The sequence below is a fragment of the Anas platyrhynchos genome, chromosome 12 (assembly GCF_047663525.1).
Source record: "Anas platyrhynchos isolate ZD024472 breed Pekin duck chromosome 12, IASCAAS_PekinDuck_T2T, whole genome shotgun sequence".
NCBI lineage: Eukaryota > Metazoa > Chordata > Aves > Anseriformes > Anatidae > Anas > Anas platyrhynchos.
This window is the reverse complement of record NC_092598.1, coordinates 17,112,776-17,139,304: the sequence shown is the minus strand read 5'-3', so window position 1 is coordinate 17,139,304 and position 26,529 is coordinate 17,112,776. Positions and strand designations below refer to the sequence as shown.

Here is a 26,529-nt window from a genome sequence, read left to right as displayed (position 1 = left end):
ATTCACTGCACAATTCAAATAGCTCTTAGCTTTTCAAATACATGCAATTGGCAAACAGGATAGCATGCATCTGTTTACTTTTTTTTTTTTTTAAATTGTTTTACGATCACGATATGTATGTCAGACTAAGATATTTTATGTCACTCCATTCAAATGGGAAAGTTAAAATTTCTGAAGTATCTCAGGCACTAGCTTCAAAACTTCCCCTCTTTGGATGTAACTGCATTCTAAGCTTTGATTTGCTTTCTCAGATTTGTAGGGATTAGTTGTTTAGTCCTACAGAAGTACAATAAATTGCAAATGAGAAGGAAAAAAAATGTCAGTGTAACCTACATTTACAGGTCTAAATTGATACATAAAACTCACAAAGATTTGACCAAATTCAGAGCAGAATAGTACTCAGTGAACCAATCATTTTCTTTTTTTCTGAAATGTCTTGCAACCATTTTGAAAATTCTCCTAAATTTTGTTTCCTAAAAAAATGTTTCCTAAAAATGCATATCAATACATGAGAAGGTGGTCAGGCACTGGAAGAGGCTTCCCAGGGAGCCTGTCAATATTCAAGAAATATTTGGACAACATGCTTAGACATGTGGTTTAACTCTTAGGTTGCCCCGTGTGGAGTCGCGAGCTGGACTTAATGATGCTCATGAGTCCCTTCCAACTCAGGATATTCTATGATTCTATGAAACATAAACCTTGAATTAAAAAATATTTGTAGTTACAAATGGCAAACACTTGCAGAGCAAACAAAAACAGATTTGTACAACGTTTACTGGTCATGTAAAATGTCATGTTATATTTCTAGTCTTTTGTTAGATATGTAAATAAAAGCACAAATTGAGAATGGTAAAAGGTAAAATTGACAGAGAGCTTTCATAGGTAAATATATAATTTCTTTAATCAAAGCACACAATCAGCGCCACATGACATACCTAACCTAACCACAGAAGGGCAGGTTTGCTTAGGAATACTTACTTTTAAAACAAGAATTCTCAGTTATTACTGTTCTAAGAGAACACCAGCAAAATGCAAATTCAGAATGTTATAGTCAGAACCAAAATTTCCTGTATAAAAATTGTCAACCTTTTTATTTTACATTTTATGTTTTTGTAAAGACCCCACAATTATTTTAACTAATTGTTTTTATTAATGTATTTTACTATTAATTGTATTAATTAAGAATGAGAAATATGTACTATTGCTGATACTAACTTTACAATAATCATGACTTTTTTGAAGAGATTTAAATAAGTATGATTCTGTTTGTTATAAAAAGTTAAAAGAGAGGTAAACCCATTGAGAAAAGTAGAATGATTTCCGCAGTGAGTTTGGAAAGAACTCAGATTAATGACTTGAGGAATCAATCTACCCCTAAATTTCATTTCACCAGCTGAAAGTATGACCAGCAATTTTTCATAAAATCCTATGTTCATTTGAAATAGAGGTAGACACAAATCCTTGGCCTTACTAGTGTAAGGTTAACAGCTTGCCTTCCACCTTCCTATGTTAAGCTGCTTTCTGTTAAGAGCTCAGTAGTTAGGAGGAGGTTCAGTTAGGTTCAGTTGGGAGGACAAAAAAAAAAAAAAAAAAAAAAAGCCACTAACACTGTCCTTTATTTCCATGCTGTCTTCACTCCTTCTCCATTTTACTCTCTCTGTTGTTTTTTCCCCCTCATTTATAGTTCCTGTCTCATGCTACATTTGAATAGCAACTGAAGGCAGTTTGTCCCAATTCAATACCCCAGGTCTTGATAAAGCCTGAATATGGATCCAAAGATTTGTAATGGGCTGAAACAAATCACCAGAGGAAAAACCCTCAATGCAGCAATCCAGGTTGAGATGCCTTACCATGTGAGCCTACATGATCTTGAGAGTTGAGAGCAGAATGCGGTTGGCACCGATGGGATTATTTCGTTTCTGGAGAGCAGATTACATAGGCATCTACCCAGGACAAGAGGGAGCCCTATAATTATGTTTCTCTGAAATGGTTAAACCATCTCTAATTAATTATAATGGTTTCAGCTGAAACTTTCCAGATGAGCAGTTCAAGCTGGACTCAACACTGAACAATCATTGTGTTACTGAAATGCTCTGGTGTATTCCAAGTCCTAACTTTTTGATTCATGAAAATACCAAAAAATGTGCAGCATATGTTATCTCAATCCAGGAGATTTATAAAACCCAGATATCTTGTGATCGTGTTGCTACTTTAGCAGGATAAAAATTCCTTTTCACCCCCTTCACTTTTGCAAAATTCCCCACTAGCTGTGTCTTAAAAATGTCAAACATACTTTACTGTTTCCAAATAAACACATCATTTTTGGCAGAATTAGTAGACAAAAAAGGTAGGGGCACTGTTGTTACAGAAGTTCATATAAAAAGCAAATTTTAATGTTTCAAAATTTAAGACTTTCCTCAAGTTTTAAAATATATCCTCCCTGACTCCATCTGTATTATTGTCAAAACCATTATGAAGTGTCCCTTTGGAAAAGTAAATCTGATTAATTGGTGTTGGTCTCCATTGTAGAATTCAACAGCTATATAAACAGCCGTGGACTTTTCTTAACAAGTATTCTATTATTGTCTTCAGCATTGTTAAAATCTAAAATTATTTAATTGTTTAACCATTGTGTTCCATGCATTGTTTGCAAAGTTTTCAAGAAAAAACATTATTCTTACAGTGTTCTAGAATGATACTGAATTGCTCTATTGCAGTATACAAAAGCAGGCTTGCTTTTAAGATGGGATTCTGTACATAGAGGGAAAGAAAACAGAAATGGAGACAACTGAGAATACAAAAATGCCAGGAAACAGTTTCCACAGCATTACTCTATTTCAATAGAAAGCTAATGTACTTTTTGATATCAATGAGATAAAAAATGCTGCTTTCACAAGCAAGAACAGAGTGATTTCAGCTACAGTTCTCCAGCAAAAACTCTTACTACATGGTAACAATGGCTGGTTATTGACCCTGGTGCAGTGGTTTAGCTTTTGTGCAAGAGACAAAGTAGATGGATGCCACTGCTCACAGAAATCCCCACACCTCACAGAAACGATTGCTTTGAAGAAATGACTGCTCCATATCCTTGCTGATCTCAGTTTACATACAAGTAAGCAGGGCAGTAGCTCTGAACCAGCTGTGAGGCAGCCTCCCAGGAAAGGGATTCACATCACCAGCTTCTCCTGGTGCCAGCTGACTATAGGCCAGTGAGGAATAACTTGCACTCCCTGTACTGCACCAGCTTGATGCTGGAATTGCAAGGGCTTCAGATTTTAGCTCTGACAATCTATATTTTTATTTTTTAATATTCATTTCATACAATATCAGAAGTCCTCTGGCACTCTGCACAGGTTGAGCTAACACATAGTTGTGTCATAAATTAAGAGAGGAAAATTGTGCGTTTACTTACTTATTAATACTCTCAAAAAATCTTTAATCGTGAACTGCAAATATAAATGTAAATCAGAAAACAAAACAAAAAAAGAACCAAGCAAACCCTTCCAATGTTTATCTGCTTGTAACACATAAAAGTAGGATTTCAGCATTCACCAGAGTAACCATAGATAATATGGCCATCTTTAATTTGGCCTCCAATATCTAACCAACCTTGATTTATCCACAGACAAAACCAAGCATCTCTAATTTGCTAACCAATCACTGCAATTCCTTTCTTACCAACCAATAATTCTGCCATCTCTAATTTACCAATAAATAATTCTGCACTCTCAAATTTACTAACCGATAATGTGACCAATTTGCTGACCAATGATTGTGTCGACTGGTAATAGTGCCCCTAGCAAACAGTAATTTGCCAAGCAATATTTGGGCCTTTTTTCCCCCAGCAGTAAAAATCTTCAGTGGCCTTTGATTCCGTATCTACTACATTGCTCTGAAAAGGCTTCACGTGAATAGAGAATTTAGTTTTGTTTTTAACAATATATTTTCTTTCTGTGGGAACATTTGTTTACATTGACTGCTTAGAAATTGCACAGGTACTCTTAAGTGTCTTTGTACCAGAACATTGTTTTCCCTTTTAGCAACATCAGCATTTGAGGGAAACCTATTTTTTCTATTAGCAGTTTTCCTCTGCATGTTGCTAACTCCTCTGCCCATACTGCTGCCATCCTGCTGGGATTTGGCAGCAATTCCACAGTGCTTGGGCAGTGCACATTGGTAAAGGAGTGACACCACTAGCCAGCTCTGTCACCCTGCTGAACTTACCACCCAAGTTGATCCTGTCTGGGCAGAGATTTGAGCAGAAAGTGTTCACATATAAAGCCATGTGATTGATTTGGCTTTTCTAATTTCTGTATCCCTTGGCAGGAGTGAAAAACAGGTCTCAAATTATTGGTTTCTTTAAACAACAATAATAGCATTTTGAAGTCATGTAGTAACTTCTGCAATCAATTTTGCCTTCAAGAAACGTTACCAGTTTTGTATAGTTTTATTAGTTCATATTAAAGCCATTAACTAACACAACATTAACTCAGTGAGCAGCCACTCTAACACCCATTTTACATGGAAGGTCTACAGAGAGTAAGGGCGTAGCTGGAGTGACTATCAGTGCTGAAATTACTCAAGAATTTCCAAGTTCTAAGTTTCCATCTTAGACAGCTACAGAAAATAAAATACCTATAAAGCCGGGGGGGTGGGGGAGGGAACGCCCTGCAAAATTGTATAGCAGAATATTTACCATGAGAGATTGTGAGTTTAGACACAGTTCTAGGCAAAAGACAAAGACTTAATCAGCTCAGGATGTATCACTCCTTGCAAAAAAAAAAAAACCTAATACAGTTTACTGATCAAGTTATTGCATATTCCAGGAGATGATTCAAAGCAATATTAATTTCAAGACAGAACAAAATTTCTAGCTTTTATAAGAAGAAGAAAAAAAAAAGGCACTTGAATTTTAAAATAATATAAGAACATTAGTTGATTCTGTTAAAATTTTGTCTTGGAAATAGTAGACACGACACCCATTCTAAAACTGCATTGCAGAACCGTTTCTTTGTTTTTCCCTCTCTTGTTTTGTGGGTTAAGCACAAGCTGTGGAGCGCTGTTACTTTTCACTTATTTTTCCTGAAGTCTCCTGGGATTCTTGAAAGAAGAGACAGAAATGTCATTCTGGGTGGCTTTTCCTTTAGGAGAGGTTGTGAATAAGGAAAGTTAGCCAAGAAGGAAAAGGAGTTGGCCAGGATGGCAGAAATTCCCAGAAGGCCAGAGGTTTGGTATGTTTAATGTTCTCTTGATGCTGGAGGGAGCAAACATAATACAACCAAAGCTGTACTAAAGCTTATTTCCTGATCTTAATTACATGACAGAAGTAAAATACAAAAACTCACTACCTCAATTTCAGGGATGAATAACAGCTCTGATGTTACCTTCAGCAGTATTTCTGGTAAAGATTTCAAGTAGCCATAACTTTGTTTTATTTCCACAATACTGTTTGACAAACTTGGGCTCGTTAAGTTTTTTTGCTAAGGAACATCTAATTAGCCAATACTGGGAAGATTATTTGGAATAAAAAGTCAGTACTCTTCATCTGGCAAGCATGAGAAATAGGTATATTTAATAATATAATGACATGAAAAATAAATGTGCATGCATCATGCACAAAAGGCAGAGGAAGGTGGAAAAATGTCATAAATGGGAGGTGGAGATCACTGATGCTTAACACCTGAATGAAAGGTGATAGAGGTAAGACAGAGCACAATGAATATGGAAGTGGAAATTTACTACTAATACAATAGGACTAGCAGAATAAGCTCAGACAGAGAGTAAGAGAGAAAACAATAATATGTCTGTACCTCTACAGATAAAAGATGAGAGTTTTTAGATACATGTAGCTGCCTGTGTTTCTCTTCAGAAGCATCCACGAGAGAGAAAAAATACACCTGCTCAGGAGTTCCTCCATTTGCTTTAGAGTATGCTTATCAGTACATCCAGTACATCAGTGTCCAAGGGAAGAGAAAAAAAAAAAAAAAAACACATTTAAAGCATATAAGCATATGCACATAATATAAATATAATGTGATACACTGTGGGGAGCATCAAGATTGATGCAGGTGGGCAAGATGGTTTTGCCTTGTCTGGTTAAATTTTCTACATTAGAGTACTATTGATTTTGCTAAGTATATAGGATACTGTATATACTCCATTCTGCTACCCTTACACAGGTTAATTCTTTTATCCATTTCAAACCCAGTCAATCAATAACAGTGATCAGGTAGGTTGTGAAATTGCCTGGAAAACACATCCACAAAGTAAACCCAATACAATGGCCTGTCTATGTGACTTAAAGCTTAGCACAGCATTGAAAATCACTAATGGAACACTATGCAGTTTGTTCATGCTATGAGCAGTCAAGAATCATGCATAATGTAATAGTGCATCTGCTAACAGCAGCTCACACAAGCTAATTTAATCTTGTTTTAAACTAGACACAAGGAATTAATCTTTAAAGCAGCTCCCGTGATTCTCTTTGGCCCTTAAAATATCAAGGGTCTTCCCACCTCCCCATTTGCAATACTGTAAAGGGACGTATCTCAGTTATCATCGTGTGTTTACATTTCATCTACATTAGCTGGAAAATGGATGCAACTCCATAATTTATCAGTCTTAGAAAGCACATTCCTGGCCCAACTGAGTTGCTGTGTTTTGTGTTTTCATATCTGAAATCAGTATTAAGTCTCAGGCCCTATTGTGGAAGTTACAACCTGTAAATAATTCATATTTGAAAAGAAAATTCTTTTCTTTTTAGTTTAATTTGACTGTATTAACATTAGACTCTCTCACAGCGCTTTCAGATATATAACTTACCTTTAAAATTATTATTTTCTTAATTACTTGGATTGCTAGAGTGCTGTAGTGTTTGATACTGCGCAAACTCTGAGACAGACGGACTTTGCCCCAAATAACTTACCATCCAAGAAAGAAGCAGGCGGATTGAGAAGTACAACAACATCGAAAGAAGACAATATTGATGACAGTAACACAAAATAAAATACCCATATGTAGCAAACATTGGCAAAATTTCAAGTTGGGAGCTTGACTGTGAATTTTTGGACCTACAGCCAGAGAGAAATTCAGTAGAACTTTGAAAGACAAGAATGAATTACCCTTGCAGATCTAAAAAGAAACTTCTTGTAAGTGTATTGGATTGAGACAGAAGAAAAATGCTCGTAGGAACAAGGAACAGGGTGACAGAGACTGATAACTCATCAAGGTTGGTGAGGCCTATGATGTCTTGATGTTAAGTAGAGAATGATGGAGGATGGAAAAGGAAATAACGAACATGAAAAACATGTATTTTACTTTTAATGTGATAGAGATAATGTAGGATAAATAAGGGAAGAAGGAAATAAACAGTTTAGGTAAATGGGTTTTGCAAAAACTTCTGATATCTGTGAGTTAAGCAAGGCTCTATATTTCAAGTGAAGTTTAGTTTGCAACTAGTCACAGAAAATGGTCGCAGAACCTGGAAAACAGTTTGTGCTGTTTATGTCCACAAAATGGACAGGGCATGCTCTCTTTCAAAAATAACTTTCCAAAATAATTGACTAGACCAAGACAAGGCCTAGATTTCAAGACACACAAAAGTTCTAAGCCAAAGTCAAATACTGGGCTAAGGAACAGTGACAGTAAGTGACAGAATCATGATACTGGACATTACAATCAACAACAGAGACACTGGAGAGAAGTTTGGTTGTTGTAAACAGCTGTAAGCAAAAGTTCAAAGCTCTACTTCAACTGTTATCCAGTAGAATATCCAGTAGATAATTTCATAATTATGAAATTTCAATTTTCATTTCAATTTCAATGAAATTTCAATGTTCAGAAAGTAGTTCAACAAATTTAGAGACAGAGAAGAGTAAGACCACCAGATGGGGATGAAGCTGGAGGAAATAGACTGAAATGGAGAAATAAAATAAGCATCATGCATTGTGAGAGAGAAGAAAGAAAATGTGGAGAAGGAAAAAAGAAAGCAAGCAGGGAAGGCAAAGAGGTGGTTTATATTTTTCTTAGTAAAATGTGGAACACTCCAGTGTTCATATACTGAAGTGGTGAGTAGTGATTAATAGAGAGGTGACCCAGGCTGTTGGCATAGGCTCTTAAGAAAATGCAGAACAATCAAATATACATTATGAGAACCATGTGTTTTAATTTCTGGTAAAATTTGATATTGATTTGTAGGTAAACATGCTAACAAGAAACAAGCATGACAGCGCTTGCTTGTATACTCAGATCAACAGTGAAAGAAAACACAGTACTTTTTTTTTGTGACATAGAAAACTTATAGAAATAGCAGAATTAAGTCAATGCCAACTTTCCTCAATTTTCAGTTTCAATTTTAAATTCAGGACAACCTTCTAAACTCAGTTGGAGCCTTCAGGTATCCTGAGACGTACAACTATTCCCCACACCTTTTGGAAAACTATAAATTGGGATCCTCTGAAACTTGTTTAAGACCACTTCTGCAGTCAGAACATTCACCCAAGACTGTTCATAAAATACCTCTTAAGCTTTACATATAAACAAACCTCATGAGACTCAAATCTCCCTCTCTGATTTCTACTAAATTCTTAAGAGAAAAATAAGAAAAACACACACACACAAAACAAACAAACAAACAAACAAACAAAACAAAACAGAGAGTCTAACAAGGACAATCTTTATCCAGATAAAAAACTAACAATCAGAAAAAGAGATTTTAAAATTTATCCAGATTATTTCTTGTTAACATGCATTAGCAGTATTTTACACGATTTCTAAATCATGTAAAATTCTTTGGGCATGGCTCTAACCTTAAAGACTCACGATCCAAAGACGGTTAAGTAGTCACAGAGTAGTAGAAAAGAATAACAATAATAAAATTATACAATTTATACATGTCAACTTGATTCACAATACGCACAGCAGATCTTTAAAAGGGACTTAAATGTCAGCAGGGTGTTATGAATGAAAGAACAGAATAAACATCCATTATTTTGCAGAGTATGTGAAAAACTGCATGGAAAATAGAAATCAGGTTTGATTTAAGGTTATGAACCCATAAATTCACATGTACTTCTTACGTGTTCAGCCTGTCTCATATAGTACTTATTATTATTTCTAAAGGAAAAAGAAACCCTAACATCCTGTATAATCATTAGAATTTACTGGTTCCTTGTGTTTGCAGACTACACTTTGATGACTCCATTTTCATTTATAATTAATTTTAAGCTCCTTTACTGTTTGTTTTAAATGCATCTTAGTAAATAATTTGAGCAATAAAACCTCCCGCTGTACATACATATGTACACATACATGGTATAATGCACACATCAAAAAAATGTTTATCATGCCTTTTCTCTCATATAATTCATGTAATTTTAGTACAAGATGTTCAATATAAACAGTTAAAAATAGTACTTAGTAGAATTTCCTTTAAAATTAGACTTAAAGCTGTGAACGAGGCCTGAGCTACAAAGCTTCTTCATAGCCATAATAGGAAAGTTTAAGTAAACAATACAGTGTTTTTGTACACATTAAAAAAAAAAAAAAAAAAAAAAAAGACAAAAATCATTCCATACCAAGCCCAGTCAAAATGCATTATTAGGGTGTCCAGGAAATTATAGCTTGTGTCCATTAGTCCTTTCAGGGTTAATATTGATGCAGATATTATTTCTATCCACGGTACCATTTATTTGAAATATTATGACTGGGAGTAGCTGCAGCAGTGAATCAAATCAATTGATAGAGCAGTTAGCCCCGCAGTCAAGGCTGCCTTTACACCGTGCAGCGAGCATGAAATATTATGGAGATTGTTCTTTAAAGTGATCACTTTATCATCATTTGTCTGCAGCCCAGGCTATTCCTTCCTGCCTTGCTTCCCTGTTGGGTTAGAGCTGTCATAACTCAATCAGCCGTATAATGCTGTTCATAGCACCTCCGTAGCAGGTATTGAACCTGTCAAGGGCCACTGAGGGAATTATACTTATCCATTTTGACAGCTAGCAACACCACTCTGATATTTATGTCAGTTTATATATGTATGATATGTATTTCTTAAATGTAATTAGAAGCCTGTTTGTGTGTGATATATCTGAATTGCCCAGAGCTGCCCATGATTAAGACATTGATTTCTAACCTTGTGCATTACTGGAGAAGGGAATATGACAAGCTCCATCACTCAGGGGTTGCAGCTAACCTCTTCTGTCTATATACATCATATGAAATTGTCACTATTGTTTATCTGTCCAGCAAAGTTGACTACAAAGCAACTGTTATTTTAGTTTGCTAAATAAACTAAAAGACTGTAAAACAAACCATCATCCTGTCCCTCCAGAGCACTTGTGTTTTGCAGCTGTGTTACTCAAACTAAGGTCACAAAAGCAGACCGCACTCTGAAAGCTGAGTGAAGATCTCCATCTTGTTTGCTATAGTGCTTGTTTTAATTGTGAAATGCTGTAACTTCTCATATGTATCTAGAACATACTATTTGGATTTCAAACTGACATTTTTGTAATATACTATGTGCTAAGCAATAGCGAAAACATGGTATTTCAGCTAAAAGGGGATAAAAACAAATATGAATAATAAAAAAATAGAAACAAAACACCCCAAGCCAAACAAATCCACCCCTCTACCCCCCAAAAAAACCCCACACCTAGAAATAAGAAAACCAGCCACCTCTTCATGCTTATTCCATTATTTTGCTATAGTTTCAGGATGATATCATTATATAAAATAGCTCTTGTATGAATGATCAGCTTTTCATTTTTGGTGTTTTTTTTTTATTTTTTTCAGTTTTAATATCCTTTTGGTCTAAGGAAATTATCTTCTCCAACCATTCTTTCTCTCATTGCAGAATTAATGCTGCATCAATTATTAATAAAATTCATTTATTTTTAAGTTCTCAAAAATTTAGGTTATGATTTCTGGATTCTAATGTATATATTTCTGCTTCTCTGGCTCACAGATCATAATTTGTGTTGATCTTTAATTCTGTAAATTCATACATTTACTCATGGATTTTCAAAAAACTCTGTACTTTTAACTGTGCAGTTAGGTTTTACATCCATTTCCTTCAAAAATGATCCCTTTCTGAAGATATTTGGGGTCAAAAGTTTCATATTTGGACAGATTTCAGAAAAGTATCTGCAGTAGATTATGCTTTGAAAATCCTTGCTATAGCTCTGGGTTTGAAAATATAGGATTCTAAGGACATTTCAAAACATTATTTTAGAGGATCAGCCGTTTCCATGTCTTTAGACTCAACAGCATAGGTGGACAGTTTAAGCTGTCACTCATCATCATTAGAAATTGCCATTTAAAGATGCCTTGATGCTTGCTGAAATCAGAGGTGAGGGTAAATTCTATCATCCTATTCCTATATTTTTTAAACAACAGAAAAATTGAATCCGAGAAAAGCAATAAGTCTGCAAATACTGCTTGGAAATAGATACTAAATTTGAAAGACAGAAGCTAAATTTGAATAACCAACCTTCTGGAAAAATTCCCCTTATAACATTAACAATATGTTAACTGCATTTCATTTTGAGATTCAGACCTTATATAAAATGGTATCACAGTGAAACACAGAAATGACATTAAAAAGAACCAAAGAATCCACCTGCATCTATAAACATATATTAGTGACAGTCATCTTGGAAAGAATCTAGAAAACATCTATTCCACACAGCTCTCCCATAGTCACTCTGACAGTTTTCTCCCATGAGCCGAAAGATAAAAAAACCCTACAGTTTTATTATAGAAAAAGCATAAGCATTCAAGCTCAGTATCACTCAGATGACATTATTCTAAACCTTCCCTTAATAAAATCCAAAGACCTCTGTAATTCAACGATCTATGGTAAGAGCTGTGTTTTAATTCATATGCTTCCAAACTAATTCTTCCAGATTGTTTAATTTATAATGAAAATGGAAACATATAATTTTGTATTCTGGCTTACAGCATAATGCGCCTGTAGCAGATGACTTCTATGCAGATAGAGAATAATTAAAAAAAGGGGGGGGTGGGGGGGGGAGGGCAAAATAATAATTTTCCTTACCTCTCTAAAATAAGATGGCTGTATAAAATGTGTTTTCTACTTTATTAGTCACATTGTCTAAAGGTATGGTAGAACAAAGTAAAATAAGATAGGTGCACCAAAGAAGGCAAAATTAGCATTATCAAGCAGCAAATTAGATCTTGAAGCTAAAGGACTAAACATTAATTGGATTAATCTGAAAAGCTCTCTCATAACTTTTGTTGAGCTACATCAGCCATCCTAGCTAAGGATCTTGTTGGAAAGTAGCCGGATCAGTTAAGGATGTAATCCCAGAAATTTTGTCTGGCTACATTACCTTGCGATACAAATATTTATGCAGCCTACAGTGTCAAATGATACTGACCTCAGTAACAATACAGGCCAGTCCATACAACTATCAGCTGCTCCTAAAATATTTTGAGTGTATTAAAACCTAACCAGTTTCCTATATATTTCATTATGCCAGTTTCACTTTCCACGTATTTTTTTAACTAAGTAGATAATCCAAGATGCAGTCAGGAGAAAGAAACCCACAAAACTCAGCAATAGTAAGTTGTCGATGATCTTTCTTTTATTCTCATAAGGAAATGACACAAAGAGAGGACTTTTAAATTACTTTTGTTTTTAAAAGACCTTTCTGAAAAGGGTTCCAGCATTCAAACTAGTTAGCTTGGTCCTACCATGTAATGACAAAGAAGTGCTGAACTTGAGAGTTATGGTTTACTCTTTGGGTGCTGAAAAAGCAAATATAACACAAAACTATATTTTTAATCTGTCTAAATGATGTCTCATAATTTCTGATGACTTTCACTTGACCAGATCTGCAATTAACATTTCTGTGGAAATAACAAATTGTCTCAGCTGGAAATGGCCTGAACACTAGTGTTAACTAAAAGCACCACCCATTCTTTAATAACAGTGATCAAGACTCTCATTTTGCATCTCCACAAAGACAGCTCACTTCCAGCAGCACAGTGCCCCTTTAACACCATTGGTTAAGACCTGATGCAGAGCACAGAGTACCCAGCAATGAATCACCCATGATAATTCCATGCTTTGCATGGAAGATCAGATAATTTCATAGTGTTATGTTATTAAACTGCCACAATTTGGTGTGTTGCATATAATATTTATGTCATTTTAAAGCATTGTACAAAGATAGGAAATGAAAATATGGTAGAAATTACTATTTCCATTCATATGAGTAGAAGCAACTGAGTCAATGGTAGAGACAAGATAAAAATTCTGACTCCCTGCCCTGAATTTGGCCTAATAGTCTTAATAAAGTGTTTTCTTGATCAACACCTCTATTCTACTTTCAAACAAACTGAACTTGATTATGGTGTCTCTTTTACCCTACCTGCATGCTGCAAATATCCCAAGAGAAGATTTCAAAAGGGACTGGCCTACACAGCATACAGAGATTGCAGACCTCCTTTGCAGGTGGTGGAAAGATGGTGGGCCCATAGCCACCGGGGAATGGGAATTGTATTGGCAAACCATTGGCAGGGTTACTCTGGCACTACACACCTAGCAGTGGCAAGGTTGCAAGAAATAAAGCTGGCAAAATTAGAAATTCTGCATTTGATTAAGCCTGTACAAATTAATTTTCCACATCTGGCAGCTTTTATTGGATACAATAGTCTGTCAATAAAACATGGATATCACAGACATTCTAGTAACATAATATCTTAGGTATCCACTAATTAATATGTAAATATAAAGAAACACCTATGGAAATATACTTAAGCTGTTATCAATACGACTTCTGCAATATTCATGATTATTTTAAGGCCATTTACAGCAGCGTACTAGTACTCTCCTTCCCTTTTAGCTTATCCTATTCACACATTCCACAGCTCTTCATGAATAGGTGTCTTATGCTCTGGGGATTTATTTATTTATTTATTTTGTCATCGATGATACCTTATTTAGAAAATAAATTAGTGCAAATCTTATATTCAGATACTGATAACTTACAGGGTTGTTTTAAGACTTGCCATTTCAACTCAGCCCACACTGAAAAAGGAAAAGGAACCACATGTGCAATTTTGGTCCATGTTCAGATTTTAAACTCCCCAAACTTGGAATTCTTTGGCTCATGGTTTTCTCAGAAATGCATAAAGCACTGAATAGTGACTCAGGTATTTCTGATTCTTTAACAGACCTACTGGATTGACTTGAAGGTTCTACATCTGGATAGTATGTCTATGATACAAATAATCCTTGTAAAACACTCACAGATATTCCTGTGAAAAGAACAAAACCAAAAATACTATCAATATGTCATATAATAAACTATCTTTTATTGCATCCAGTTTCTTTACTGAATTGAGTGGCTTATCCAACTTGTCTCTGATAACCTGGGGTAGGCATGTAGGGAGAGATGAGAAGAGAGGAGGGAAGAGAAGAGAAGAGAAAAGAATACAGACTGGCACTTCTAGGGAACTGAAGTCATTGCTGGCTATAAAAGCTTTGGGCATTGCTTACTAGATCTGCTTTCAGTAAACAGTCACAGCAGTGTATCTCCACTGGCACTGTACATCAGAATCAAAATTTAGAAATAAATTCAGCTGCTGCTCTTGAGAGCTGTCAAAATGAGAGCTACTGACATACTGATCTTTAGCATGAACATGGACCTGCAGTACCTAACCATAAATGACACTAGAAACAAATGCAGTTATATCTGCTGAATTGCTGCAGCTTATCTCTGTCACCTTTTCCTTCCATGTTCTAGGGGATGGAAAGTGTGCATAAGTTATGTAAAATCATTCTGACATGTCTGAATTCATTCTCGTCATGCCATTTGTTTTACACAGCACAAACAACAATCAGACAAAGAGGAAAGAAAGGATACTAACTCATCATGATCATTTTCAAAACCTGTTCTCACAATCTTCCTGCTCCACCTTGTATTGATTCTTACATACCTCTCAAATTTAAAAAGTATTACCTTTCACAAACTCCGATCCTGTGGTGACACGGCATTTAGAAGCATACAGAGTGGCTGCCCAAGGCTGGTAACATACCCAGGGACCCTCTCTCATGACAATGTGATGTCTGGCTTCCATAGCTCATCCAGAACCTTAAACCTACAGAAACAACTGCAGAAACTAGGTAAAGCACCACAGCTATTATTGTTATTACCAAAAGCATCAGACTCTTCAATGCCAACCTACCGTTGCAAAGAGGGTTGCTATGGGAGAGAGAGAGAGCAAGAGAACAAATTCAGAGGGTTTTGCTTGGGCTCTGGGATTCACTCATATTGGTCTGTATACTGGTCTGCTGATCTCTGAGCTACTCTGCCTCCCACTGCGTCTGATATCAGGAGTGCCAGAGCAGCTGAGAGATCAATGGAGCAGCTGAGGGAGCCAGCTGGCAGGGGAAAGGAGCAATGGATTGTGAGGGATAAAGAAATAAAGAGGAAAAGAAAAAAGATTTGTTGAATTAAACAGTAATGAGGAAGGGATGGAGGAACCTGCTAGCTGTTTTAGAGGGGCCACATTAAGTCTGCCACAAAACCTAGGAACCTCTGAAGCTTTCTAATCAGTGTAATGATGCAGATTCCCCTTCCACTGCATGAGCTGGGATATTTTTTATTTTTTTTATTTTTTTCTCTCTTTATAAAAGGATGACTTTTCTAACAATGATATCATTCACAATGCATACATTTCTAGAGCCAGGCAGCACTGATCTGCTGAGGTGATCATGGCCACACAACACATCACTCAATTACAGAGCAGTCTGACACGATTCCCATTTGGGGGAAGAGAAGCTCAGATGTCATAAGGGAAGGCAAAGTTTGCAGAGAGAAGAACATATCTTACTAGACCAACTGCTATATTTGGGAGAAATTGATAAGCATTCAGGCCTGTAAGAATATCATCATACCTGAAGCAGAAGCAGCAAACTTGTAGCTAAATATAGATCAGAAACAATTGCTGTGATTTAACTTAATTATGTTAATCTATTAGGCAATTTGAGAGAAATGGCTTGTTAGAATCTGCAGAGCAGAGGGGCTTAATAACAAGAAAGAGACTAATAAGGGAATTAGGCCCTGTTGGACAGAGAGAAAAGAGAGGTACAGTCACAGTTACAGCAGACTGGGGAGTAAAGAAATGGTGGATTATGCAGAAAATGTTGATATGTCAGAACATACTGATACACATCTCATATTCTGAATTCCATATAGTGACTGTGCTCCCTTTATGCCTGTTGGGTAGCTGATAGAGATGAAAATTCATATGCCCATATTTACAGCTAGCTCAAAGACAGACAACTTTCAATATGTACATCCCTTCTGGGAAGGGAACATAGCAATCCACTCATGAAAAAAATTAAATGGCCTTGCCCTCTGTTACATCTATAGATTGAATAGCCCCAAAGTACAGCTTTGATACCCAATGGCCCTATAAAACAATGTGGTTCTGCAGCTATATGAAAGCGTTCATATGTTGACTTGGGTGTATAATCCATATCTATTAGTCAGGTGAATCATCCTTGCTGCCGAAAGGGGATCATAGAAATCTCTTGAGATTTCCCTGATGTTGGCACTCCTAGCAGAAATAATAAGAGGAATAAAGGCTTCTTGTGTTGGCACATGCATCAGTAGTTGTGTTCCCTTTACATTAGTTGAAGGAAAGAAAATTGACTGTCCTATTATAGGTATCTGCTGAGGAACAAAATCAGAGCAGTACACACAGAAGCCACTACAGAAATTTTAAAGAACCACCAAAATTTTAATGACTCCATCAGTATCTTTGTTGGAAATCTGATGACTGACAGCTTATATCACTGCAGGCAAGAAAAATAAGAGCTGAAAAGAGAAATACCTTTTTAAAAATAAACTGGGGCGGAAGCACTGAGACAGGGGAGAGAAGGTAGAGTTTATTACCACTACAATATTTGTTGAAAAAGCAAAGTGCAGGTGGGAGGAATAGTGCTCATTACTTGAAAATACAGTTGGGCTAAAAAAAAAAAAAAAAAAAGCACAATTTTTATTTCTGTGATTTACAATGCAATACTTTGTTTAAGAAAGCCTAACACACATGGGGACAGCTGTGATAAAATTACTAGACAGCACTGTCACCAGGAGTTTTGTCCAACCAATCAGTCAATATCTTTCCAAACAATCAAAAGTAAACATGGTTTCAAAATACATGCATTAGTAGTATGGGTTTCTGTGAAGTATAATACCTAAGGAATATAAAGGAACAACAGACAGATGCAAAATTTAAATGGAGCAGTTGTAGATTTGGTATGAGATGTGAGATGACAAGCATTCCTACCAATGTGTATAACGTTGAAAATGCATGGCAGGCTGCTTCAGGCTGACCACTGATGAATAGTGTATTTGGTAAATATCCTCTGTATAAACTCGCATAACCCAAAAACAAACACAAAACCATAAATGCATACAACACAAGCAATGGAAACACCTACATTCATTTGCAGGTTCACTGAGTACCAAAGGCAAAGAAAACATCTGGAGTCCTTTAGAGCTTACCTAATTTGAAACAAATATACTCTTTTCTTCCTTATAAAATATAAGCAAAGCTTGTCAAAATCACTACAAAAATATCTACATTTAATGTCACCAGGTTGTTCACAAATACAGTTAAACCAACTCTTTTTGCTTGAGTTATACTAATATCCATCTCCATCTCTCTTGCAGCTCAGGAAGTGTTTGACACAGTGGCAGAATATAATACCAATTGTCTCAAGATAGATGTCAGTAGAAATGCACATGGAGAACATGAAAGCATGTACCTCATGTGAACAGAAAAATGAAGATGAGTTGTTGGCCCCTGGCCAGAGCATTACAACTTTTTATAACAGAACCAAAAAGGTGTTTCACAGACCCTTGTCCTAGACAGCACTTGGCCTGGATTTTCAATGCTTCATTCTAGAGGCTCATTGCTGATCTGCTGGGCTGCAGTTGGAACTGTTTCACTGACCTACTTCACTCCTCTGCTTCAAACATATTCCTGACTACGTTGTTGGTGGGATACTACATATGATGTAAAACAAAAGCAGATCTTGCCCTGTGTCCAGGCAGGGAAGTACAGTATCTGCTGAATGGACAAAGGGACGGCATGTTTAAAGTGGCTACAAAAAGCCTAATTGAACTGGCCACTAAGCTTATTGTCTGGGAAGTTCAGGAAGCAATGGTCCCAGGTTAAGGCCAGGATAGGATGGCTGGAGGACTGTGCTCCTCCTTCACAGTATTCCAAACATCAGGAATTTAAGCACCATTGCCATACTATTGTTACACTAAATATATTTATATATTTATATATTTAAATCCATATAAAATATATTCTAAGGACTAAAGTTATCTATCCCGTGTGTTTTGATCTTTATATGAGAATTATAGATGCACACAAACCGCATTGCTCTTCTGACACCTTTTGGAGGCCTCTATGGCACAGAACCCAGGAAGCACTACTTCAAGGGTTCATAAGCTAATTGAAAGGGTATTCCTACACTTGACATCTGGATTCTTATCTGTTTCTTTATCATTCAGCTAATTTATCTAAGGCTACAATGAAATAATTGCTTTGTTGAAGAAAATACATATGAATATCATCCAGTGTTCCCCGCCAGATAAGACAGGCACTGAGAGACAGATATTTTCTTCTGTCTGCCACCAGAATACCTTTAAACGGACATCTGTGCCTCAGCTTCCCTATCTGCAAAGGGTGAAGGAGTATTTGTTTCCCAAATTTTCCATCTGGGACCAGGAAATATGTAGCAGATTTAGTTCAGTTTCGTTTTATATTTTGGGTTCATTTGATCTCAAAGCTCAAAAATATGCAAAGCCACATGACATTTAATTTGGAATATGGTGCATAAAAGAAAGACTGCACAATACTCAATAGCAAAGTGATGCCAAGCAATTGTTTGTAATAAAGAAAATAATAATGGTACGCTATAGCTTTGTTCACTCTAGAAACAACAAAGAACGGCCATCAGCTTGCAAAATGGTGCTACAAGAAAAGTTGGTCTAATTTGCTAGGCCAGAGGAAGTGGGTGGTTTTGAACCCTCTGCCTCCCTTGGTACCTAAGGAAAGAGATTAGAATGGGAAAAAACTGCAGAAGAGTGGCTGAAATATATGAGACCTCAGAACAGCACAAACTTCATTAATGAAAAAATCTGTATCTTCACAATTCTCTTCTGGGAGAATTAATCAGATGTTGCAGTTTCAGATTTATAGATTGCTGTAGAAATGGGTAATCTGAGGGGAAAGACTCATAAAAACTTAACAGCAACACAGAGATAATCTGTGGGCTCACAGTGGCCATGTCAGGGCTAATTGAAATGTTTAAGAGCAGCACAGCTTCCAGGCTCCCTGTGATACATGCTGAAGACACGAATATAGACCATCTCTTTGTCTTGACTGGACATATTTTATCACTCTGTATCATGAGACTGTCACCCCAGACTTCTAATTGCTCAAACCTTTAGACACAGGGCACCTAATAATTGCAGTACCATGGCTAGCCTAATAATAAAGATAATTTACAGTTCAAAAGCAAAGGGTAATTTGTAATATGAATGGCTTTTTGTGTCCCTAAGCTCATTTCAGGACTTGAGGATCCATGCAGCAATAGCTACAGCCTTTTGCCTGAGCGTGTGAGTTACTGGGCTGGTTTATTTAGCCATTTTGTTCCAGAGAAACACAGAAGCCAGTGGATTTAAGGGAAGTCAATAGGGTGTTCAGCAAGCAGGTTCAAAATTTTATCTTTATGAATATCTCTCATTCAAGAATACCTCCTGTACAAAGTTAAAATATTTTGTTTGTGCAACTTTGTATATTCAATTATTAAGGAAACCTGTAAGTGCTATTGAAGTGTACAAGATCAAAAGCAACCTAAAAACTTGTTCATAATTAGAGCAGCACCTAAGTCACAGTTTCATTATGTTTGTGCAGAAAAACAGGGGTTAGTGAAAGCAAACCCACTAACTTCTGGGAGGGAGAGGATCAAGAATTCTTGTCTTTATCAACACCAGGAGGAGATCGAAATGCCTAAGGAAGTATTTTGCTTGGTAGCTGCATGCTCCAAACAACTTCTCCCACATGCAGGTCCTTTCTAAGCAGTCTCCCTATGCTGTTCTGCTCCCTCCAATATGCTCCAGGGCAGACCCACCGAGACCCTTGAGTCTGCGTCCCAATCAGTTTTCTCTTCCACAGCACCAGGCTCCTATTATACAACCACATTTTTCCCTTGCTTTTTTTTTTTTTTTATGGTTCTCTCAGTTTAGACTCAGAGCCCATGCCACAGCCTTAGACCACTCCTGCCTTTTGCCTTGCCACCCACATTGCGAGCATTATGAGAACAAAGCCTCTGTTACTGTAAAGCTTTAAGCCATGAGAGTTTTAAAGAAAGTCACAATGCACTCTGCATACAAGAAGGATCTCTTTACTCCTCAGTGAGAGCTTGTTTTTGGAAGAGACAAAGAGCAATTAAGATGCACGTGTTTTCCTCATGGAGGCACATGTCTGATAACCAAAATCACGGAAAGTCTGCCTCAGCAACCATTTGAGGCTCTTGTAATTTTTTTGCCTTTTGCCCAGCATGTCTGATTGCTCTGAACGTATTGAATACACCCATTCATCTCACAATGGTAAATAGGTCTTAAAAATCTTGTTGACAATCTTACCACCAAACTCAACTGCAATTAAAATTATGGGAGAAAAAGAAAGAAAGAAAAGAAAAAAAAAAGAAAAAGAAAAAAGAAAAAACAGAGCATAAGGAAAAATAAAATGCTAACAGGGTCTTTCCAAATGCGGTCATACTGACAAGACAGCACTGGAATCTGTGTTTGTTTTAAGCCTACATTGTTTAAAAGCAGCAGGGGACCGAAATGATGATGGCATCATACTGGCTGAAGGGCGGAACCTGAAGTGAACTCTCAAGCCAAATTCTAATCTCAGATTTCAGTTTCTGTATTCTTCATTAAGAGAAGCCCGTGGACATCGATGGGACTCCAGCATGAGGACAGCTATGCAAGCACAGCATTAGAATCAAAATCTGCTATATGGGAACCACACATGGAAATGCTATCCACAATTTCTCTCACCAGACGTCAAACATCTTGAGAGATCAAGTAAAGGAAAGCAACATTCATAAAATCAAAACCACAAATAATTAAATATTTAGTTTTCTAATCAAGTCAAGTTGTGTGTAAGCCCTTAAACAGTATTTACAAGCATTTGATTTTTCTCCATTGACTATATGAGTACTCATAGGCTCACAGATCAGAACCTCATTTGATTTGTTTTAAAACAAGCTCACTCGCCATGTCAGGTGTTTGGCTTCTTTTTTTTTTTTTTTTCTCTGTCTCTCCCCCTCCCCTCCCCACATATACACCTTTTTTTTTTTTTTTTTTTTTTTTTTCTTATTTCTTGCTGTTCCTTTAGAATCTTGTAAACCAGGTCAATTTATTGAAATGTCAACTTTTATAAATATTCCTATCCAGCCAAGCCTCTAACTTAACACATGCTGTAATTACAGCACAGCCATTTATGGAAAGTAGCTGAAAGTGGGGTAGCCCTTCTTATTCACATTGAGAAATATCCTACTCCTTGAGTCACCATTTTTATTTCAGTTAATTGACTTTTGGAATTCACTCTGGAAAATGTATTAGCAGTTGCAAGATCTCTCCCAAATCTTACTGCTTTTTCAATCAAGTCTCAATCTTTCAAAAGGGCATTAAATATCTCTGTGATTTAACATTTTCTGTGGTGTTATTGAAACTTTTGCTTTGCCAAAATGAGGGTGGTCACCTATAAGGTCAGAGTTATATGGAAACAGAAGTAAATAAATACACACGTTTTTTTTTACACAGATGTATTAAAAAAAAAAATGAAACCCCCCTAGAAGAAGGCCTCACCAACACCTTCCTATGATTAGAGAGAACTTTAAATTGATCTCATCCTCATTATTTGATATTTTGCCAAAATGAAAAAGAATAATCAATATCCTTTTATTTGGCAGGAGCTGCAGGCTCTTGGAAAAATGACATCTTAAAATAAAACAGCAAGCAAAACATCAACAGAGAAATGTGATCCCAGACAGCAGTCAGAAACAAGAAGCAGAAGTAGACACGAGGAAAAAAGAAAACAAAAAAACAAAAGAAAAAAAAGTGTATATATTAGCAAGTTTAAGCAACATTTGAGTCCTTTCTACTGTACCAGCATAGCTATTTGATATGTGCAGTCTCAGTGTGGAACAATTTGCCCAGTGTAGGAAAGTACTGAACTCTGTGCCTATCCTGGAACACGAGATTTGTTTTAAAGATACCCTGGCTTAGTCCAGATAAAAATCAACTAGCATTTCATTTGAGTGAGTCTGCAATAGAATACTTTGCCCTGTTTGACTCTCTCATACCAGTACCATAGATCATTTACTATCTCCCTTTCTCACCCTCCTCATCTCTGTAAATATTTGTGTTTGGAAAGGCACATTCAAAGTGATTTTCTTACACAGCAATGCACAAAATTCCCAGTTGTCTATGGGCAATGACATGGTTTTGGGAATACAGTAAACTTCCTTTTATTCATGTCATCATTATTGACACTTTGAAACTGAAAAAGGAGGAAAAGCAGCTACTGATATGAAATATCCATGGCATAGCTCTAGGCAAACAGATGTTTTTTATTTAAAATTAGGGGCTTGCCTGAGACATGAGTGGATTTGAAGTCAAACCAAGCTACTAAACCAAATCTTTTTTCTTCTTGCCAGCAGACTCCCACAAATAACTATATATAGAAGCTAGTAATTGGCCTGTATTTTGGCTTGTAATGGAAATCCAGGTAACACAAGTACTCTGTACTCTCCAATGATTAAGATTTATTCACTCTTTGTCTTGCCAAATATGAATATAATTTGAATCAAACAGGTTGAAATGAAACCTCTTATTCTAAAGTATTTGTGGCGGTCTCCAAAAAAAGACAGGGGGGAGAGAGCAGTATGTCCAGAACCCATGTTATTCATTACATACAATAAAAATATGAATATTTCAAATACAGCAGCTGCAATTACTGACCTAAAGAGTAGCAATATTTTGTACTTTACAAATCTTTTTTTTTTTTTTTTTTCAAAAATAATATCTTGTGTTTTTTTCCCATTTGGAAGTGAATATGCTGAACATTGCAATTCGTGGTTGCAGAAGTAAAAGGATTCTGTCTCTTAAAAGCATGAAGTATAACAAAGACAAAGCATATGAATGTTCTACACCACATTGGGAAACACGTGACATATGGATAGACAGACAGACAGTTGGATACAGACAACTATGCATCCTTGGTGGAATTTGAAACAGGCTTACTCATTGGCCTTTGCACATGCTGATCTGAGGGAGCAGACCAAATGCTTTTCAAAATTTTGACTCCACAGGGGACAAGAATGATTTTGTTAACAGACCAGTAGGGTTTAAGCATAAAATCTAGGGAATGTCAATCAGAGAAATGTTTGGCAATCTTGCTATAATTATTAGGATGCCTTGCAGAAGTTTCATCTGATTACTGATTCACATCACAAATGAGTATAGAATATATTTCCTTTCAAAACCAGAGTTCTTTTGAAATGCCTGGTCCTACAAACATGTACAGGAGAGCACACTGCTCCAAGCAGAGATGTTCATTGCCAAAACCTATGTAGCTTTTTCTAAAGAGAGCCCTGATCTTTATTTCCAAAGTGTCACAAGGCATAGCTTGATAAAAAGGACACTGAACAGAAAAATATCTTGGGTGAAATGGAAAACCAGCAGATATGGAGCCTTTATTTTTGATCAACTTTTCACAATCAAATATTACATAAAAGTAATATAGCATAGACTACCATACTAAGTGTGCAGAATTGGGTGTAAATCCAGAAAGGAATTTTTGAGGCACTTATTGCTGCTTTTGCTGAATACTGAACTATCAAGAAAGTTGTAAAAATATTAATGCAGATCAACTGACAGGCAGAGTGCAGAAAAGATTCAAAAGCATTTGATGAATGACTACAATTTTATCACAGTGACTATATTTTATTCTACACATATTACAATCATATGGTGAAGCCCATGAAGCGCTTTGGGTTTTATTTAAACATGGGAAAACTACAGCACAACAGGCATGTAGCATCCTTATCATATTACCTTTTGGGATTGGTTTATATTTATCAGGGTTTTTTTTTGTTTTGTTTTGTTGGTTTTTTTTTTTGTTTTTTTTTTTGGCCTGATCCTCATTTTTAGGGAGTTGGTTGGCTAACTTCTGAGAGAGGAGAGATTCTTTGAGCACAAGGAACAGCTGGAAAGACAGATGTCATCTATGTTACCATTTTTTGTGCTGAAGGAAAATAAAACAAGATGGTAATTTCCACTGAATAGAAATTTTTAAGTCAATTCCAGCTGTGACCATGTGATCAGCATCTACCGTGTTTGGCACTTCAGCCAAGCACATCTGGCAAAAATATTTCAGAGGTGTGGGGAGAAAGGGGACATTTTGTGTGGAGATTATGTTTTATTTTAGCATGCAAAATAGTTTGTTTTCTGTAGGAATTTTTAAAAGCTTTGTGGGTAGATGATAGATGGGAAGAATGCTGAAAATAAGTATGAGCACAGGGTAGGCACAAATAGGATCAAAATGACAGAGTCTCCTGGTTTCATGGAACAATCACAGAGGTCAAATTATAAGGGACTGATTTAAATTTTTTTCTGAGTTTTAACAGATTGTAAGTGTTAAAATAAAATATATATAGACAGATTCCCTTGAAAATTTTTATGTTACACTGAGATAAAGAAACAGGAAGCAGACAGCAGAAAATAAGTTAATAGTTAGAAAGAAATGCTGTTAAAATATGTCTCCTAAATAGTAAATACTACTGGTAAATCAAAATTAGCTAAAAATAATTAAGTATACTTATAACACATCAATGAAAGACACAGAATTTACAGAATGAGGTCAGTTCTTTGCACATTACTATCTAAGGCAACCTACACCATACACAATTCAATATGCAGCCCTTCTTACAACCACACTGAACAAATCAACTCCCCCAACTTGCATCCACGACTGTGCTAACCCGATAGCACATGTATGCATTTTCTGCACACCTATCAGCTACAATTGTCTAGGTGACCGGTCCTCTTTTGAGGACCTAGCAGCTTTGAAGACATAACGACTGCACATGGATGCAAGTGCTTAACATCAGGCATTTGAATCCAGCCTTGGATTCTTGGTCATTGAGAACAATTGTTTCAAAGTCTCTCAAATTTTCTTCTTCTAGGGAATAAATATTTCCAAAAGTTTTGTTAGTGAGTGAGAATTTAAAGAACATACATTCTAGTAATTCTACAAGATAGAGGGATATGAAGTTAAAAAATGCACGAATCTAGAATAACTGCTCTATGTTGCTGCTCAGCTACTAATTGAAGAACTGAGGTGCTCGGTTCTCACATGTATTGGGTTTGTGCAATTCCCTCTTCACAAGTTGCTTTTATTATTTTTTCTTTTTCCTCCCCACTATCTGATATATAAACCTTTAGTAAGACAACTTTTAAAGAGATAAATCTATGACTTAAACCAGGTTACTGGCACATTGCTTTACAAATGATCACTGCAAAAGAAAACATCTGGAATGGAGGAGTCAGTTGTTCACTACATTACAACAAGCAGTTTCAGGCTACTTTGCCACAGTTAATTTTTACATTTGCCTATTATTGCTGAAAAGCATACGATTCTCCAGCTGCTGATAGGCTGGTAAAGCCAACAAAACCTAACTACATTTTAAGCACTGCAATTTAGTGCAATTATTTGGAAATAAACAATCTGCTCTGTCAATTAAACATTATTTAGGTTACATTTTTGATACATCACACAACCAGGCTTCAGGGCTTCCTTTGTGAAAACTGACATTCAGTTGCTACCGTCTGTGTAACAAACAGCAAACAAATGGATCACACAAAGCTAGCCTAAAAAGGATTATAATCTCTCTCCTATCTAGAAGGTACATAGGAATTATTGTTCGCCTGTACAACAGCATTCAGTGACAGCAGACAGTTATTGTTCCTTTCATTCTTTACAGGACCAGGGAGAATCACAGAAGCAGTATTTAATACATTAGTAGAAGTTCTGTAAGAGAACTTCCCTTGAATTCTGTATGACTCAAACATGCTTTATATTTGAATGTGTTTTATATCAAAATATATAGATATATTATTATATTATATAATATATATAATTATTATATTATAAAATAGTATTATATTATAAAATATATTTATTTGTTTCATATCAAACAACATGATGCTGTCAAACATTATTTTGAATATTATAACATCATTGCTGTTTAGTCACATCAGGTTGTTTTGCCTCCAATTATGTAAGTTATTAAATTTTCCATAGTTATGTGCTGGTCAAAAAGAAATGTCAAACTAATCTGTTTTCTTTATCTCTTTTTATCATTAATTCATGTTTTTATGTTAACAAACATATAAATTGTTT

General features: G+C 36.1%; 1 long non-coding RNA gene across 1 annotated transcript in view; it reads right to left on the bottom strand.

Moving 5' to 3' along the window:
• Positions 1–15,338, bottom strand: part of LOC106016226 (uncharacterized) — a 153,569-nt gene extending 138,231 nt beyond the window's left edge. Inside the window, exons 1-2 of the long non-coding RNA XR_011812375.1 lie at positions 15,214–15,338; positions 14,988–15,126 (exon numbers count right to left, since the gene is read on the bottom strand). This is a non-coding gene — a long non-coding RNA (uncharacterized lncRNA). The remainder of the gene's footprint in view (positions 1–14,987; positions 15,127–15,213) is intronic.
• Positions 15,339–26,529: the final 11,191 nt, after the last annotated feature.